The sequence below is a fragment of the Onychomys torridus genome, chromosome 6, assembly GCF_903995425.1.
Source record: "Onychomys torridus chromosome 6, mOncTor1.1, whole genome shotgun sequence".
Taxonomy (NCBI): Eukaryota; Metazoa; Chordata; class Mammalia; order Rodentia; family Cricetidae; genus Onychomys; species Onychomys torridus.
The window spans coordinates 91175993-91195402 of record NC_050448.1 but is presented as its reverse complement, the minus strand read 5'-3'; the positions used below and the strand labels follow the sequence as shown (position 1 = coordinate 91195402).

The following is a 19410-nucleotide window of genomic DNA, read 5'->3' as shown; positions in this document are numbered from 1 at the left end:
GGAAGTTGAGAACCACTGATGTGTAGTTTCATTTGGACCTAACAATTCTGAACCACAGCTACCTTCAGATACCCCTTAGACCCAGGCAGAGAACTCACTGGAATGATACAGGGAGCAATTAATTGGAGAGTAAATGCCTAGCCCAGTACAGAAATCTGGTGTACACCTCCACCTCTAATCCCCACAAGCCAGGCCTTTGTGGTCAGTTAAGAATGTAAACCCAGTATTTCTAGGTATGTCAAAGGGGAGCTGTGGTTTGGTGTGTTATATTCAGATTTTGCTTATTTTGTATTTTGTTTATGTGCTTGGATTTTTGAGATAGGGTCTCATATGAAATAGCCTGGTTTTGAATTTAAAATATAACTAATGATGACCCTGAATTTGTGGTCCTCCTGAATGAAGTGTCGTGAACAGTAGCCAGAAAAGTCCTCAGGGATCCCATTTTGCCAGAAATTGATGCAGCTGAGTGAGCTCTCAAACCCGAGTTATCCACCCAGGATTCCACTCTGGGTACCAAGTCATTACCACACAAGAGTAGGTTTTTTCCTAGAGTGTAACAAGCATGGGCTCTGTGAATGAGGATTCTTCTTGGCAGGTACATATAATCACCAGAGGCTACTGCACGTCCCCAGAGGGGGCTCCAGTGCCTAGACTTCCACTGGGTGGTGGTGATAGGCACATTAAAAAGCAATCTTTCTACCTCTTGAAAATGTATTAGCACGATGGAAAAATAACACAGGTAAAGTCATGATGCATGTGAAATAATTTCCAAGTGTGAATCCCCCTCCCACATTTCTTTCTAAATTTTCTTTAAAAGTTTATTAGGTTGGCAAAGTTTTCATAGTGCCAGAGGGTACTACATAGGCTGGTGGAGAAGAAAGGTCATCAGTGATCTTGACTGAGATGCAGACCCTGTGTGTTACAATACTTTCCTTACAGGAAAGATGTGCTCACTTGCAATAGTGGGCTGACTGTTACGGGGTAGTAACCACGTACTTTCTGATTGGATATAAGTCCTATTCTCCAGCAGAGAGATCACGCCTTGCACTGATGATTTGTTCAAAAGCTTCATGGACACGCCAAATGGCCTTCTAAATATGTATGTTTATACCCAGGTCAGTGCAGCTCTCAGACTTGCTAAGAGACGCTTTTGTTTGCAGTGGACAGTGGCTAATGACAAGACTCATGACTGGTCAAAGTGCTATGCTCAACTCGAAACGGGACATCCATACCAACCTGTCTCCCCTCCCCACAGTGGTCAGTGACCATCCTGGGAAGAGGGCATGAAGAAGTGCTGGAGGAATGGGTGGGGAGGAGTGTTGTGAAATGCTGTCTTCTGGACACGACATAAACATTGCACTCAAGCACTCACAGCAGCTGTGGTTAACATGCACAAGACCTGCACAAGCTCACTAGGCCATGATGGGTCAGGGAGGGGCTTGGGAGACTCCACCCCTCCACGAGGAGCTATTGCCAGTGAATGGTTGTTGGTGGGGGATGAGGGTGAGGGTGGGGAGGAGTCCTTGTCTTTAGAGGAATAGCTACTGGTTATTTGCCCATGCTTCAGTAAAGAAGCCCCACACCAATGCTGATCCAAGTGGCCCTAATTAAACCCAGGAACTCCCCCCTCACCACATCCCACAAGACTTGAAAGCAGGAGAGAAACTTGTATGGAACAAGGGTTCAGCATGAGTGGAAGAGGGATGAGGGCCGGTAATGGGTGAACGTGATCAAAATGCATCATATGCAGGTAAAAAATCTAAAAACTATTTAAAGGCAGCGTGTTATGGGGCCTGGTTTTCCCATTCCAACTAGCTATGTAACGTGCTTCTGTGGAGTGCATGTTACTGTCTGTCTCCTAAGCATGCACAGTCAGGGACTAAAGAGGTTATATAACTCCCCCTTAGAAACAAGACCAAGAAGACCAGTGGAGCTGAGAGCTTGACTTTCTCTTCCATGAAGAAGTTGGAAATGTTTCCTTCATCTTGGACTCACGGAATGTTGATGTTAGAAGGGACCTCGCAGATCTACATATCCAATTGTCTCATTGTAGAGCTAAGCGGCTTGCACCAACTTAACTCTTCCTCTTTCCCTGCGTGACTTTGCCATTAGTCATATTAACAAAAGCAGTGATCAAAAATGAACTGTTTTATTTGTGTTGTGGGTGACACTTCCGTTATCATGCTTCTGGCCGGACTGCTCGGATCCAGCCAGATTTTCTTTGGAACCTTGGGGCCCACGGCATGCAAGTCTTGGGACTGACAATGATTCTGCTCTGGCTGCAGTGTGACTGAATTTAGAGGGAGCAGGAGATCAAAGCCGAGGAGTGTGGTGGATGCTGCTGTAGATGAGCAGGCGGTGGTTTCAGACCCAGCATCTCACCAGAGGCTGGAAGAGAAGGCTGTAATTTGAATAGATGGAGAAGTCTTGTGGTTTCTGACATCACTGGAAATCTAAGAAGGGACTTATTTTTATGCAATTTGGCCCATTTTGTTTTCTTAAGCCTTGATTGCACAAAGTTCTTTTGACCTTAAAAAGTGCTTATTTCAGTTAAAGTACTGATTAGGGTTATGACTTCCCTTTTCCAGAGTCCCCCTCCCCTTTCCGGAATTGCATTTTGATTCTCCACAGAGTTCTTTCTGTGGCTGCTGTGACTTCTTTCTATCCAGGCAATTATTGGCATTTGAATCTAGATATAAAGTAAGTATGGCATCCATGTTGCTTCCTAGTAAGATCAGGGCAGCAGGAAGGGTCTTTCTTTTTTCTCGTTTTTTGAGGCAGACCTTGAACTAGCTCTAGGTAGTTAAGTCTGTCCTGAAGCTCACAGCAATCCTGCCTCAGCTTTGTAAATGCTTCAACTGTACTACACCTGGCAGGGAAAACTACTGTCTTTTGTTTTTCCTTTATATATATATAGACTTTGCTTGTATATGTGTGTGTGTGTGTGTGTGTGTGTGTGTGTGTGTGTGTTTGTGTGTGTGATATGTGAGACATACACACACACACACACACACACACACATATATATATATATATATATATATATATATATATATATATGACATTTTGTGCACGTGTGTGTGTGTGTGTGCATGCATGTGTGTGCACGTGTGTGTGTGTGTGTGTGTGTGTGTGTGTGTGTGTGTGTATTAGGAATCTGGTTACCAGAGAAAATATAAAACTCTTTCCTGTAAAATAAAGTGAAAGATAGAAATATTGTTAGAGTTTCTTCCATATGAAGATTTTATCTACTTAAAAGAAAAATACATAAAAACAACAAGAAATCACAATGGTTCTTTTTTTTTCTCTAAATCTTGTTTTTGAAAGCCTATTTGAATTTGAAAGCCTATTTTTGAATCCTGTTTCCAGCATACGCTTACTAAATGTGGCCCAGGAGAAATTATTAAACCTTTCTAAATTCATGTCTTCCTTCCTTTCTTTCTTAAGATTTATCTTAATTTTTGTGATTAGTATCTGCGTGTTTGTCTGTGTGGCTGGTACATACACAGTACAGTTGCCTTTAGAGGTCAGAGGAGACTGCCTGATCCCATGGAATTATAGGTAGTTGTAAGCTGTGCAACGTGGATGTTGTAAAATGAACTTAATCTTCTGAAGAGCAGCAAGCACTCATAACAACTAACTCATCTCTCCAGCCTCTCCCTTCCTTCCTGCTTTCCTTTCTTTCTCAATACTTTTGTTTATATTTATTTGTTTGTAAGTACGTACGTGCTCCATGGTGAACATGTGGGGGTAGAGGACAACCTGCAGGAGTTGGTTCTCTCTACAGTGTGGGTCATCAGGCTTGGATGCAAATATACTTACCCATTAAGCAATCTCACTGCCCACCCCATCATTCCTTTTTGGAGATAGAATCTTATGTAGCTCAAGCTGACTTTGAACTCTCCATGTAGCTATATGTCTTAGTTAGGGTTTCTATTGTTGTAAAGAGTCATTATGACCATGGCAACTTTCATAAAGGAAAACATTTAATGGGATGACTTACAGTTTCAGAGGTTTAGTCCATTATCATTATGGTGGGACACAACAGGGCATATGCAGACGTGGTGCTGGAGCTGAGAGTCCTACATCTTGATCAGTAGACAACAGGAAGTAGTCTGAGACACTGAGTGTGGCTTGAGCATATATGAGACCTCAAAGCCCACCTCCACAATGGCACACTTCCTCCAAGGTCATTTCTACTCCAACAAAGCCACATCTCCTCATAGTACCACTCCCTATGAGCTTTTGAGGGCCAACTATATTCAAACCACATTATGCATGACTTTGAACTTCTGATCCTCCTGCTTTTGGCTCCTAAGTGCTAGAATTATAGGCATGAACCACCACATGTAATTTTATGTGGTGCTGAAGATCAATCCAGAGTTTTGTGCATGCTAGGCAAGCACTCTATCAACTGTGTTATATCTCCTGCCCTGAATCCATGTTCTTATCTATAAACTAGCAGTAAGGGTACAAACTTAAAGGCTGTTAAAAGAATTAAACAGGATCATGCTTTTCAATGTCTGAAACAAGACAGATGCTGAAATGTTCATCACTCATTCTTTCGCTTATGTTTATAGGATATTTACTATTCTGCACACAGTCATGAAGAAAATAGACTAAACCCTTGCCACAACCATTTCCTTGTCTCCTCCTCTCCTTCCTCAGAAGAGCACCACTAAAGCCAGACCACATAGGAAGACTATTCTTGGTCTTTCAAAGAGCTTATTCCTTTAGAGGTTCTGCCAGTCAGCAATGACGTTTTGTGCTTAGACTATCTTTTTTGTGAAAGCCGAGGGTTGGGACTGCAACTTTTATCATGTTACAATTTGGAGGTGCAAAAATATGAATGCTATTTAGTCTAACGTATTCTGGATTCCCTCCCAAACCCTTCCTTCCCGTTTAGGGGTGGAGAGAAATAGTATGATGTAAACAGCCTGGATAGACTCATCCTTTGTGGTGGTGCAGGCCTGTAATCCCAGAGCTCTGGAAGCTAAGACAGGAGGAATTGTCAGTTCTGGACTAGCTTTGGTTACACATAAAAAACTGCCTAAAAAACAAACAAAAACCCAACATAAAATACAATCCAGTTGAGGGATATAGGTCAGTGACCAAAGCCATGATTAGCATGAAATGAGGCTCTGGGTTCAATCCTCAGCGCACAATAAAAAGAAAAGCTGTCCTATGCAGGAACTGCTGATGTAATCTTCTGGAGAAAATGTTCCCTCTGCCACCCTTTTTCCTCTAAGAGCTGAGAGCATGGGGAAAGGGTTGTGCTTTATGTAATGCCCTGCTGGGGGTGGGGGGGAGTTGACATCCTTAGGCTGTGCCCTGCCTGCAGGGCCCTTGTCTACTTGTTGTTACTTGTCCTGCAGGCGTTTGTGGCTTCTTTTGTGTAGCTGTGACTTGGGTTCCCTGGCTGGATTTGGTCAAAATCCAGCAACTGGGCCCTAGCTGACACAGCCTCCATTCTGTCTTCCCTGGGCTGGAGATATCAGAAGTCTGGCTGGCTTCTGATGCAGCCCAGCCACTCCTGCCTCTGATAATTCGTGCCTTACCAAAGTTTACTGAGAGGTAAAGAGGCAGTTCCCTATAACCAGGAGGAGTTCCTCAGTCCCTAGGTTTGTAAGGGAGCCTATTGCACACTGGGCCACTCCTCTTCAGTGTCTTCAGGGGGATTTTCTAGTTGTAACTGCTGTTGTGCCTTCAGAGTAATGTTTTCCTTACCTGGGCCAACCTTAGGAGGGATAAGGAGGGACCATTAGACAGCCTTCACCATTTGTATCTGTGGTGGTTTGAAAGAAAATGGCCCCCAAAGGGAGTGGTACCATGAGGAGGCGTGGTCTCACTGGAGGAAATGTGTCACTGTGGGGGTGGGCTCTGAGGTCTCTTTTCTCAAGCTTCACTCAGTGTGGCAGTCAGTCGACTTCCTGTTGCCTGTAAGATGGAGGACTCTCAGCTTCAGCACTACATCTACCTGCTTGCTGCCATGCTCCCTGCCATGATGACAGTGGACTAACCTCTGAACCTGTAAGCAAGCCACCTCAATTAAGTGTTTTATTTAAAGAGTTGCCATGGTCATGGTGTCTCTTCACAGCAATAAAAAACCAATACTCCACAGAGCTGTTCAGCATATTCCTTTATCTAATATGTCTGAACTTGGCTTTTAAAAAGTCTGAAGGCTCACATTGCTTGTCTCTTGTTCTTCTGGAGTCAATTCAAGTCTTCCTCTGGGCAAATTGTTGCCTAAGGCAGACTATTGCAAAGAATCCTACCCAAGAAGCAAAAGGAATAATGCATTTTAAAACTTAACTTTTTGCCCCTGTTTCAAACTGTGGCTGCAGGCTTCTAGAAACCCACTCACTGCTCAAGGGCTTTAAATGACTGGACTGTATGTAGACATTGGTAGTCTTGAAAACATCTCTTGCTGTGCAGTGATATGGAATTGGTGATGGGGTACACGATTTAAGGTCATCCCTTTGCTTATTGGGTTGGTGAAGTTCATGGTCTGCAATACATTTTGAAAAGCTTCCTACCTGACACTCAGGAGAATGTTAGGCCAGAAGTGGGCTAAAGGCAGCTCAAGATAATTTGATTCTGGGTCTGCAACATTTTGTTCATTGAGAAGTTCTACCCAGCCTTGTACAATCTTTACTACAGGTACAGCTTTCTTTCTTTCTTTCTTTTTTTAAAAAATGTTGGTTAACACTAAAATTCAAACTGGAAACTGGGTATGGTAGTGCACGTCTTTAATCCCAGTACTCAGGAGGCAGAGACAGGTAGATGTCTGTGAGTTCCAGGCCAGCCTGGCCTACAGAGCAAGTTCTGGGACATCCAGGGCTGTTGCACAGACAAATCTTGTCTTAAAACAACAGCAACAACAAAATAAATAGATAAATAAATGAATAGATAGACAAATAAGTAAATAAATAAATAATGGAGTCATGTGTGCTAAAGCCCCATCAAGTAGAAAACCAAGCTATTGGAGCTTTGGAAAACTAGATTATTGACCTGACAGGGAAGTTCCCCTTACACAAAAGAAATAAGCTGACCTACGCCATGATTCCAGCTTTGAAACACTCACTCCATTCGATGGGATGCACTCCTTTCATTTCAGATTTAAATTCATTTCAGAATTACGAATAAAGTCGGGGTTGGGGATTCAGCTTAGTGGTAGAGCGCTTGCCTAGCAAGCGCAAGGCCCTGGGTTTGGTCCTCAGCTCTGGCAAAAATAAAATAAAATAAAATAAAAATTAAAAAAAAATTAAATAAATAAATAAATAAATAAAGTCATCTAAGTTTTTAAAAAAATATTTGTTTTTACTATCTTTAATTATGTGTAAGTGTGTGTGTCTGCATTGTGGGTATGTGTATTTGAGTGCAGGTGCCTGCGGAGACCAGGGACATCAGATCCCTGGAGCTAGAGTTAGAGATGACACTGTGAGCTGTCTCACATGGGTGCTAGGAGCCAAACTTACGTCTTCTGCCACAGCAGCAAGTGCTTTTAACCACCAAGTTCTCTCTTTAGCTCCCCACTTAATATTTTGAAAGCAAGTTTGGGGCTATATAGTTCAGTATGTCAAGTGCTTGCTTAGCATGTAAGAAGTCTTGGTTTTGATCAACAACATGCTGTAAACCACCAGCTACCGAGGAGGTGAAGGCAGGAAGGTCAGAGTTCAAAGCCATCTTCTGATAGTAAAGGCAAAACTAACCTACATAAGGCCCTGTCTCATAAAAACAAACAAATTAAAAAAAGAAAAAGCTAAGTTGTAACGTTTTCTTTTGACAGTCCCTAGAGTAACAGATACACATACAGATGTGCTTATATACATAAAAACACTCCACATCCCTGTCTCACTGTTTGTTCTAACACGTTTATTGTTGTTTGTTTGCTTGGGAAAGAATCTCATAGCCCATGTTGACCTTGAGGTCACTGGGTAGTTAAGGATGACCTTGAACTCCTGCTTCCACTTCTACCTGTTTTGTTTACATGTTTGTTTACATCTCTGTGAAGATGTGTCTTTGCCAAGTTGCCTTCTGATTGGTTTAATAAAGAGCTGAATGGTCAACAGCTAGGCAGAAAGAGGTTAGGTGGGACTTCTAGGCAGAGAGGAACTAAGGAGATAAATCTAGGAACTCATGATATGCCAGTGAGATGTGGAACAAGTTGGACATACAGAATGGAAGAGAAGTGAAAAAGCCATGTGGCAGAATGTAGAAGTTATAAGAGCAGTTGTGAATGAGCTTAAGCTAAGCCAAGCTTTCATAATTAATAAGAAGTCTCCATGTCATTACTTGGGGGCTGGTGATCCAAAGATAGTCCAACAAGAAAGCTTGCTATATCTATTCCTAAGTGCTGGGATTACAGTCAGATGCCACCATATCTAGCTTCCTTTAGCCCCCACCCCCCCCTACAGGACTTTCTCTTTGTCTTTTTGTGTATCTGTCAGTGTTGAATCCTTTATATGATCTTTACTACTGCAGTCTTAGGGGCATCACTTAAAGACCAGAGCTGAAGAAATTCTTTTTATATTGGCCCTCTCATTTTATCCTTGGAATTTGTTGGGGTCCAGCCCTGACCTGTTGAATAGTCCTTGAAGGGGGTAGTGAGGAATTTAGAAATGCTAGCTAGGAAAAAATATGGATATAGATGAAGAAAAAGATAGAGATACAGAATAGCTTCAGGGTGGGGGGTGGGGGGCTCCTGGGTCAAGTTGCCTTGAGTTTATTCCTAATGGGCTATTTATACACTAGCAAGGGGAGAGGCAAAAGACCCCTTTCAAGATCAAAGTACAAACAAGTGTAGACCCTTTCCTAATTCTCTAAACATCTGGTAACCATTCTTATGCCAAAGCATATTGTAATTAGGCCTTGCAGCCTAATTATAACTGACCATGCCTTTGGCCAAAACATCCTATTACGCAGCCTTGGAGAGCAACATAAACTCTGACTTGAGTCAAAATGGAAACAAAGTACAAATTGGAATCGTTGTGGGCTCCCACAGAATCTCAGCTGTATGGAGGAAGAAAGTGAGGATTAAAAAGTTTAATGTGAGCTGGGCAGTAGTGATGCATGCTTTAGTCCCAGCACTTGGGAGGCAGAGGCAGGCTGATCTCTGAGTCTACAGAGCGAGTTCCAGGACAGCCAGGGCTACACAGAGAAACCCTGTCTAGAAAAAAAATTTAAAAAAAAAATATGTTTGAAGCTTCTAAACTTGTCATCACCATAGTGGGTAGAGAAATTCTGGCTTCATTGACTTCAAAGCCAAAGTCATGAACAACATTGTAGGCCTTTGCAGGAATATTTTAGGTGAATTGAGCTATGCCATACTAACTCCAAATTCAAAACTTACAGTTTTCTGACTGGTTTGGAAACCATGACTTGTTTTTGTTTTTGAATGCATTGTGTTGAATGGAAGAATGGGGAACTCTGTTGGTGAGGGCCAGTCTTTGATGCCACTCTCTTAGAAGCGCTGACTCATGGTCTGCTGACTGCCTTTTTGATCTCCGTGTTGGTAAAGAGGGAATTGCAAGTCCGGAAATGGGAAGACGCATCTCAGCTGCACACAGAAACCAGAAAAGCCCACTGACAGCAGAAGTCTCCGTAGTATCTCGGTCCCAGCTGTCTTCCTGGGCGAATTTAACACTTCCTCTTCTACTCTTCAGTTTTGTTTCTTGCAGAACTAATTTTCCCCCTTTCCTTTAGGCTATCCTTTTCTTTAAAGCCATAGTTCTGTTTTTCTTTTCTTTTTTTTTTTTTTAAAAAAATAGACAATTCATTTTATTTCTTGCATCCATCATTTATATATACCAATCAAGGTTTATACTTCTCTCATTTCATTTTTAATCTTTGAAATTAAAATATAATTACATAGTTTTTCCCTTCTCCACCAGCCTCTCCCATGGACTGCCCCCACCTCCTCAAATTCATGGCCTCTGGCCTCTTTTTCTTTAATTGTTGTTTCATATAGGTGTGTACATTTCTATATGTATATACATATGCATATATATTCTTAAATACTTAAAAATAAAAAATAATATGCTCAGTCTGTCTATTGTAAGTGTATGATTGCAGGGCTAACCACTTTTTATTTAAAGATAAGGCCTTACTATGTAGTGCTAGCTGGCCTCAGGCAGCTTCCCACATGCAGTTAACTCATGATAACATTATGCAATCCAGGTCACTTGGCTATTCAACCACATTTTGACTTAATAGTCACATAAAGGTATAGGACAGCGTGTGCCTTTCTGCACTGAGAATAACAGTGTTAACGGGAAATTAAACTAGAGGATAGACCACTCATCTGTGCAAGTTTTGTAATCGAACTCAAAAAATCCAGGAATGACTTGAAATACTGAAAGATGGTGAATTTCAAAATGATAAAGCCTATGGTAAGTTTAGAACTTGCCCTTGCATAAATAATAACAGAAAGTCAATTGATGGATTGAATGGTCAGGAAGAGTCAAGGCTCTTCTGGAGTAAAAGAAAGATCTTTGCAAGCAATAGGCAGTAGAAGAAAGAAATGAGACAAAGGAAATTTAGAGCGTGGTCATCATACATGACGCCCACGTTTTGTTATATTACCACAGTGGCCTACAATCATATGTATGGAACATATCATCTTAAGGAAGATTGGGAGTGAATTAATTTAATTCCTGGGAGTATTAGCGGAATTCCCTTGCTCACCTAGTTGAGTGTGAGCTGCCTCTGGCCTTTGTCTTGGCTGTGCTTTGGGATTACAGGCAGGCCACCACACCCAGCTTTGTTGTTGCTACTGTTGTTATTTTTAATCTCTGAGGTTTTACCAAAAGTTCATCAGTGGCTTAAGAAGAGAACTGGATTGCCCTCTAGCTTCTCCTTTAGAGTGCATGGGCTCGCATCCATGTGGTTATGTGTGTGCGTATCTTTGGGAATTGGTGAAGGGACAGATTCTTTAAAATCTAGAGATATGTTGACAGCAATTAACTGGATATTACAAGAGAGCTAAGAGAAAGGATTTGAATGTTCCTAACACAAAGAAATGATACAAGTTCAAGGTGATGGATAGGTCAGCTACCTGTCCTGATCTGGCCCTAGCACATTATATTCATGTATTGAAATAATACTTCAGGTGGTGGTTTAAATGGGAAATGTACCCCATAGGCTTAGATACTGGAACCTTGATCCCCATTTGATGGTGCAGTTTTTGGGAGGTTATGGGACTTTTAGGACTTGGAGCTTTCCTGTAGGAAAATGTCACTGGGGGTGGGATTTGAGAGTTCATAGCCTCACCTCACTTCCAGTTCATGTTCTTTGCTTCACGTTTGCTGTTGGAGATGAACTCTCAGGTGCCTGCTGCCATGCCTCCCTGCCAGAAACATCAGCCCACAAACAAGAAGTATCACTACATGCCAATTAAACAAACACTTTAAAAAGAATACACAGTTATTTGCTGTGAGCTACTTCTCAGCATTCTCTTGAATGAAAATGGACATTTCTGTCAGATTGAGATAATGATTCATGGTGGTTCTGGATTAGTGGGGAAGAATAAAAGGAGAATTCAAAGTAGCACCTAAACCACACTGAAGTGCCTGTCAGCTCTTCCAGCTCACCAGGACACACCCAGCACTGGCTTCCTGGGCTGGTTTTTCTTTAAGGGAGTGCAGGGCGGGTTCTTTTAAGGCTCCCAGTGTCATAACAAAGGAAGACCTGCTCCAGTTCCTGTTGCAGGGGAAGGAGGGTCGCTCTTCTCTTTGGAAGAGGCCCAGGTTTGCTCCTTGAATTTTTCTGTTGTTTTGAGAGCTTGTTAGATCTTTGTTTTGTCACCTTCAATTTTTGTTACACTCAGGAAGTATCACTAAAGGTATCACAGGCTCCTTGAAGACACTTCTAATCCATTTTAATCTTTGTGTGACAGTGACAACAATGTCTATTCTTTTATTTCTCCCCCACCCCTTTTTTTAAAAAAATCTGAGACAGGATCTTGGGTCAATGGCCTTCAATTCCACATATAACAGGGATGAACTTAAACTGATCCCCCTATTTTCACCCCCCAAGAACTAGGATGACAGGAATCCCCCACCTCTTGGGCATATGTCAGTTTACATAGGCAATATATGTTAAATTGTTAAGTTGATAAACGATTTGCCTTCTGGTCCCTCAAGCGCGTCATGGGTAGCGATCCTGAAGCATTTGGCAAGTCTTAATGTCACAGATCTTTGCCGATAGCTCTTAAGATCTTCTAAGCCTTGGGCTAGAGAGATGGTTCAGCTGTTAAGAGATCTTGCTGCTGTTTCAGAGGACTGGAGTGCAGTTTTTAGTACTCACATGCTAGCTCACAGCATCTGTAACTCCAGTTACAGCCTGCCTCAGTGGCGTCTGGCCGCAGTTACGTCATCACCTTTGGCTAGGTTTCAACCGTCAGCTATATGACATACACACTCCTTAAAAGTGCCCATCAGCCACAGTCCCCTCTCTTGCCTCACTTCTCCTCTTGCTTTGTCTATTTGTCTGTCTGTCTGTCTGCCTCTCTCAAGTCCCCCACTCTAAGATGACCTTTGGCTCTTTCACTTTCCTCCTGCTTCCCACAATAAACCTCTAGCACTACCTCCACTGCCAATGGGGTGTTCTCTTAGTGGCATATCTTGGCAGGGCCTTCCAAAGGTACCCCCTTTCCACCTTATATCCTTTCACTGCAAACTTATTTTGGCCTCTTCAGGCACTATACACATATGGTACACAGACATATATGCAGGCAAAATACCCATACATATAAAGTAAAAATAAGTAAACCCCAAACAAAAGATCTACTAAGCATTGAGCAGAAAAGTTTGATATCTGAGCATACCTGCTTCTAATAGATTCCCTAACTATTCCGTTTTGCCTTCTTTGGGAGCAATGTCAGAATTACCTAGGGCAGGGGTGAGGGAGACTGGCTCCCTCTTATTTCCCCAGGGTGCTCTTGAAGAGGGAGAAGTGAGAAATATATAGATAGAAGTATAGAGGAGAGGGACAGTAAGAAACACAGGATAGCTTGGGAGGGCCTGGGTCAAAACCCAACAGCCCCTTCTGTCTCTACTAAAGGGCGATTTGTAGAAATGCCAAGGTGTGAAGCCAAAGACCTCCCCCAGCACAGCCAAGTGCAGACCTTTCCAATCACCTGGTGACCATGCATGTGGTCAAGCCATTCCCGAATGCAGCCCTGCTGTGTAAAGCAAGCTCAGATCTCACTAGGAAGCTTTTTTGGGCTCCCATACAGGGGCATGGATGGAAAATGGAAAAGAAAAGAAAATGGATCAAGAAAGCAATCAACATACTTGTTAGTCAAAGAAGTGGTCACCAGTTGACTTGGAAAAGGGCACAAATTCTTTTTTTTTTCCGATTAAGGCTCAGCTTTCACTGTTCAGCTACTCACCCGGCCTCATCCTGTTCCAACAAAAAGTCTGTGGACTGGAGTTGAGGAACACCAATAAACCCGCAGTGGTAATCAGATCCAAATAACTTCAGGGGAATTCTCTCATCAGAATCAAGTAGGAGCATTACACTTGAAAGCCAAGAAGAAATGACAATAATTTAGCCTATGACTGACATTTCTAGTTCACTCTTTTTTCTTTCTTTCAAATTCAAATTGGGGGTGGGGTGGCCCCTCATTCAAAGCAGTTAAGCTTTAAGGGAACAGCTTCCTAAGAAAAAATAAAATTTAGTGAAACAAGTGTAGAATTATAAAGAGTATTTTTCAGTTAAATAACAAGCAACATTTGTTTAGGGGAATATTCCCTTGGCAACTATGGCAAAATGTCCCAGCAGGAGAGCCAACTGGTAGAGTGAGCAGAAGCCTTACAGCAGCAGTAAAGGATTTAGTGGTCTTCTTGCCTTTTGGTATGACTGGGATCACACTTCCTAAAGAGTGGGTGCCAACCCCTTTCCTTGAGTTGTGGTCTTCCAAGGAAGTGGGAAGGTTGAGATGCCAACATGCAGAGAATCTCCGGCTTCAACAGAGAATAATCAAGGTAGCATGGTAGTGTGTGTCTGCAATCTCAGGACTCAGGAGTCTGAGGAAGGAGGATTTTAAGTTTGTGACCAGCTAGGACTACACACTGAGACCTTGTTTCAAAAATAAACAGCAATGTCAAAACCCCAAAATAAATGAAAATAAATGTGTGTGTGTGTTTGTGTTTGTGTGTGTGTGAGAGAGAGACAGAGACAGAGACAGAGACAGAGAGAGACAGAGAGATCAGAATCGTAGTATCCATTTTGACATGTCTGTCTTCCTCAGCAGGCTTAACCATCCTATGGCCGCAGGAAGCAGGTTTACTTCATTTACGGAAGACAAAGGGTAGATTTTAAAAGATGTCCATTGTTTGGCTACCAGAACAACCATTCCTGACTTGGACAGGGCAGCCATGTGATGTGAAAACTGACTGGGTTCCTACGAACACACTTTCGGCATCTTTCTCCTACTGGGTAAGAGGAAAGGGTAGGGGGGCTGGAGAGGTGGCTCAGTGGTTTAGAGCACTTGCTGCTCTTCCAGAGGACCTGGGTTTGATGCCTAGCACCCACAAGGGGACTCACAACCATCTGTAGCTCCAGTTAAAGGGGATCCGATCGATCCCTTCTTCTGACTAGGCAAGTATGTGGTGCGCATGTACACATGCAGGCAAAACATTCAGACACATGAAATAAAAGAATAAGCGGAAAGAGGTAAAGATTTTCATCCTGTACAAAGCTGTCAGGTAGAAAATGAGACAAAACAAAGGTGTGGAGGCCAAATTTGCTTTCTTTCCAAGAAACGGCGGGCAGGCAGGCCCAAGTGGGAAGTGCCCCTTGGTCTCAAGCCATCAGAGAATGCTTAAGGTCAAAGTTCCCAAGCCTGAAGCAGCAGGAAGTGCTGTGGATGATTCATTGGTAAATAAAACACTGATTGGTCAGTAGCCAGGCAGGAAGTATAGGTGGGACTAAGAGAGAGGAGAATAGAAAGAACAGGAAGGCATGAGGGACACTGCAAGTGGCCGCTATGACAAGGGAGATGTGAGGTACTGGTAAGCCACGAGCCACGTGGCAAGTTATAGATGAATAGAAATGGGTTAATTTAAGATAAAAGAAGTAGATAACAAGAAGCCTGCCACGGCCATACAGTTTGTAAGGAATATAAGTTTCTGTGTGTTTACTTGGTTGGGTCTGAGTGTCTATGGGCCTGGCAGGGAGAGAGATTTGTCCTGACTGTGGGCCATGCAAGAAAACTCTAGCTACAGGGAAGGTTTGTCAAGAGCCAGAGAGACCCTTTTAACAGAGAATAGAGTTATATTAAGCTAATACACATTGTTAAACTCATGAAATATACTGTTGACATAGCAGGAGTCCTGGAAGTGATCAAGGTCTCTGGGACATTTGAAATTCCATAGAAAGTAATAGCAATTGCCAGGCAGTGGTGGTGCACACCTTTAATCCCAGCATTCAGGAGGCAGAGGCAGGAGGATCTCTCTGAGTTCCAAGTCAACCTGGTCTACAGAGTCAGTTCCAGAACAGCCCTGGCTGTCACACAGAGAAATCCTGTCTGGAAAAACAAACAAACAACAAAACAAAAACAAACAAACAAACAAAAACAACAGAAAAGAAGGTAATAGCAAATGTTGCAAATAGCTAGAAAATCTCCTAGTCAAGTAAGATCAGAATGAAGGAAAACTGGCAGAGTCCATGTCTGCTACAGATCACAGGTGGCAAGTGAGGAACAGGAGGAGGAGGAGGAAGAGAAGAGAAGAAAGGAGGAGGAGGAGGAGGAGGAGGAGGAGGAGGAGGAGGAGGAGCAGGAGACCTGCAAACTATGTTAAGTCATAGCTCACCAGGGACCTGGTCTTGATTCTGGAATGAACTTCACATTTTTATTCATAAAATAAGGCATACAGAACCAGAACCTGTGGAAGGATGGAAGGAGAAAATTGAGTCCCAAAAGTTGTCTTCTTCCCTCCACATGCGCACTGTTGCATGAGTTTGCACACACACATCATACCCACACTATAGTAAGAAATAAAAGTTTAAAGAATAAAGCATATAGAACAACCAGTAACTGGACGTGGTGGCATATGCATATAATCCCTACTCTTGGCTGCCAGAGACAGGAGGATCCAGGCATGCTTCAGGCCAGCCTGGTCTACACAGCAAGACCCTCTCTCAAACAAACAAACAAACAAACAAACAAACAAACAGGTTGAGGATGTAACTCAGCTGGCCAATTGCTTGCCTAGCACACACAAAATCCTGAATTTAATCCTTAGCTCCACATAAACTGGACTTGGTTGGCAAATGCCGAATTTGCAGCACTCCGGAGGTAGAGACAATAAAATCATAGCTACTGCTACAATTTGAAAAACAACAGTTCAGCCTTTATTTTCAATACCAGAGCTTACATTATAGCTGGCATGCAATGACCACTTTACAAAACTGACCACTTAAAAGTTAGGGTTGCTGTTGTTATTGTATGCTTGTTTCTATTGAGACAGTCTCCTGTATTTCAGGCTAACCTCAGAAGCCCTATGTAGTTGAGGATGGCCTTGAACTTCTGCTCTTCCTGTTTCCACTTTGCTGGTTTATGAAGTATTGGGAACTGAACCCAAGGCTTCATACAGGTTAGGTAATCACTCTTGTACCAATCCCAGTACCTAAAGTTCTAGAAACATAAATATGTATATATATATATATATATACAATTTTTGACAGGTTCTTACCATGTTGCCTAGGTTGGTCTATAACTCATGATCTTTCTACCTCCACTTCTCAATTGTTGGTTGTCAGTATGCACCACCACATCTGATTACCTATGTACTTTATACACACATGCACACAAGCATGTTCATACTTTCACATATTACTTCAAAGTTTTAACTTTTTTTTTTTTTTTTTTTTTTTGAGACAGGGTGTCTTGCAGCCCAGGGTGGACTAGGGCTCACACTTCTCTTTAAATGCAGTGAAATACCCTTTAGCTAGTAAGGAGATTATAAAGACAACAGAGGCTCTTAGGGAAAGACGTGTGGCTGAGAGTAGATGTACATATATAAGAACCAAAGAAATGAAGGTTCATTTTGAGCCCAGAAAGGAGAGACCAACCTCACAGTTCCTCACTACCTGACCCTACCCTCTTCCCCCTTCCCTCCCTCCCTCCTTCCTTCCCCCTCTGCCCTTCCCCACCCTTGCTGTCTCTCCAGATGTGCCTTTGCTGGCTGGAGACAGGATTTCCTGATTATGATGAGGAAACACAGCTGATCACGCCAGTGTGTTCAGATTGAGATCTGACCCCCTTTGACCTTTTGCCCCATGCCCTGTTTACCAATTTGAAGGTTGGCACACATGACTGTAAATGGAAGAAAAAGAAAGACAGCAAAGAAGCAAAGCAACCGGTCCAAGCGGTGGGTTGTCAGCTCCGCAAAACCCCACCTCGTCTCTTCCTGTGATGAGAATGGGGTTTGTGCAGTGATAGTTTAGGGTAGAAACAGATCTAAACTGCTACAAACTGACACTTGCTTACTCTGGGCATCCCTCGTGTCCTGAACTGGGATCTGGTTTTGTTACTCAGTCTGGCCGCAAACACCAGGGCTCACGTGAGTCTGCCTCAGGCTCTCAACTAACTGGGACTGCAGGCATGCGCCACTGAACCTAACTTCCTCTTCACTCTACCATCTGCACTTTCTTCTTAGTAATTGCGTTCCTATCCAGGCCTTGAACTACCAGCTACATGCTGAGTGCTCCTGGAGGAGACCCTGGTATGCTACCCAGGTGCCCCTTTCGGCACTAAGGCACGCATCCCCCTGCTGCTGGGAGGGTTCATTGCTGGCAGCTCACAGCAACTCATCTTTTCTTTTCCTCTCTTTTCTTTCCCTTCCCTTACTCTCCTTCTCTGTTCTCTTTCTCTTCCCTTCCTGTCTTCATCGTCCTCTCCCACTTTTTTCCTTTTCTCCTCTTTTCCGTTTTTGGAGTTCCAGCAATGGAACCCAGGGCCTCTCACATGCTAGGCAAGTACTTGGTCCCTGAGCTACACCCCCAGCTCTTAGTTTTCCGAGAGACAGTGTGTCGCTTACACAGCCCAGGGCAACCTCAGACTTGCGACGCCTCCTTCCACCTCAGCCTGTGAGAGATGGGATGCAGGAGGCTGCCTTCAAGCCCAGCTGATTCTCATCCAAAATACTGTCTCATCCCAGATCACATTTCTTCACAGAGAACAGCCTGCCCGGAGTGCTGGTAGAAATGAAATTCAGGGTTTAACAGTTCAGAACAACTCTGAGAGGCCATGCCAGTACTGGAGTCCCATGCAGGACTGGCTGGGGTCTCTGTGACAACAGCACCGTAACCATCTTCTCCCTCTGTCCAGCTTTTCCTCCCTGCTCCCGTCTATACATTTTCTCCAGGGATATTACTGTGCTGACACAGTAGGCACCATCCAAGATGTCACTTCAGGAACAAAGAATTACCATGGCTTCTGGGATCCTGAGTTAGTATGCTCAGAGAGACAGTCCCTTCAGAGATGCTTACATGCAATGACTAGCCAAGCAGGGCATACAGGCTCCATTCTTTTGTCTCGGCTTTAGATGGCAACAAGGGGGTCATTTTTATGTGCAAGCTCTGACCCCGAGGACAGGAAATACCTTGAAATTTTAAGGAACATGTGGTTTGAGTTGATCCCCAGAGACCTAGTAACATCGTGTCCTTCTATTAGACTGGAGATTTCTGTGACCTAGGAAACAAATACAAACTAGGATAAATTCAAGCTCAGTGGGAGTCCCCTAGATCCCCAAACACACACCACAATTGTTTCTCAGGTCATTAAGGAGCTAGCTATTACTGACGTATGAACTCTTAAAGAAACCTTCACATGGCATTGCTGACTTGTGGGAAAGGAGTGCTGTAATGGAGAAGGTCATCTGGAAGCCCTTAGTTCATCCTATAAATAGGGGAAAGGAGAGACTAATGTTACTACTAAAGACCTAGATGATGCAGATCTGGGTGGATCTTGAGGATCGAACTCAGGTCATCAGGCTTGGCAGCAGGCACTTTTACCCACAGAACTATCTTCCTGGTCTTTTAAAACCGAGACCTCTTGTATCCTCTACCACAAAAAAGGAAGCACCATGGAAGCCATCTATAGGTTCTAGAGGTAATGTATTATATATCTAAGAATGCTATTGCATTTGACAAATTTAACTTTTTTTGTATTTCTGAGAATTTCATATATGAGTAGTATATTTACATCACTTCCACCCCACCTTCCCTCAAGAATACTATTACTTTTGAGTGAACAAGAGCAGGTAAGAACTCTGCCTTAAGTCAAGCCTGCAGTTTAAGTACTCTTCTCATCTGGGTCAAATAACTGCTATAATTTCTTGAAGAGACCTGCAATGGGAGGAGGGAGGTAATCACAGGACTACAAGCTTAGGCAGAAGCATG

At 43.0% G+C, this 19410-nt stretch overlaps 1 long non-coding RNA gene across 1 annotated transcript; it reads right to left on the bottom strand.

Moving 5' to 3' along the window:
• Window positions 1-2166: 2166 nt before the first annotated feature.
• Window positions 2167-13490, bottom strand: LOC118585229. The gene is made up of 3 exons (XR_004945166.1): window positions 13394-13490; window positions 11272-11347; window positions 2167-2401 (listed from the first exon to the last, which is right to left on the bottom strand). It is a non-coding gene; the product is annotated as an uncharacterized LOC118585229 (long non-coding RNA).
• Between the last annotated feature and the right edge of the window lie 5920 nt (window positions 13491-19410).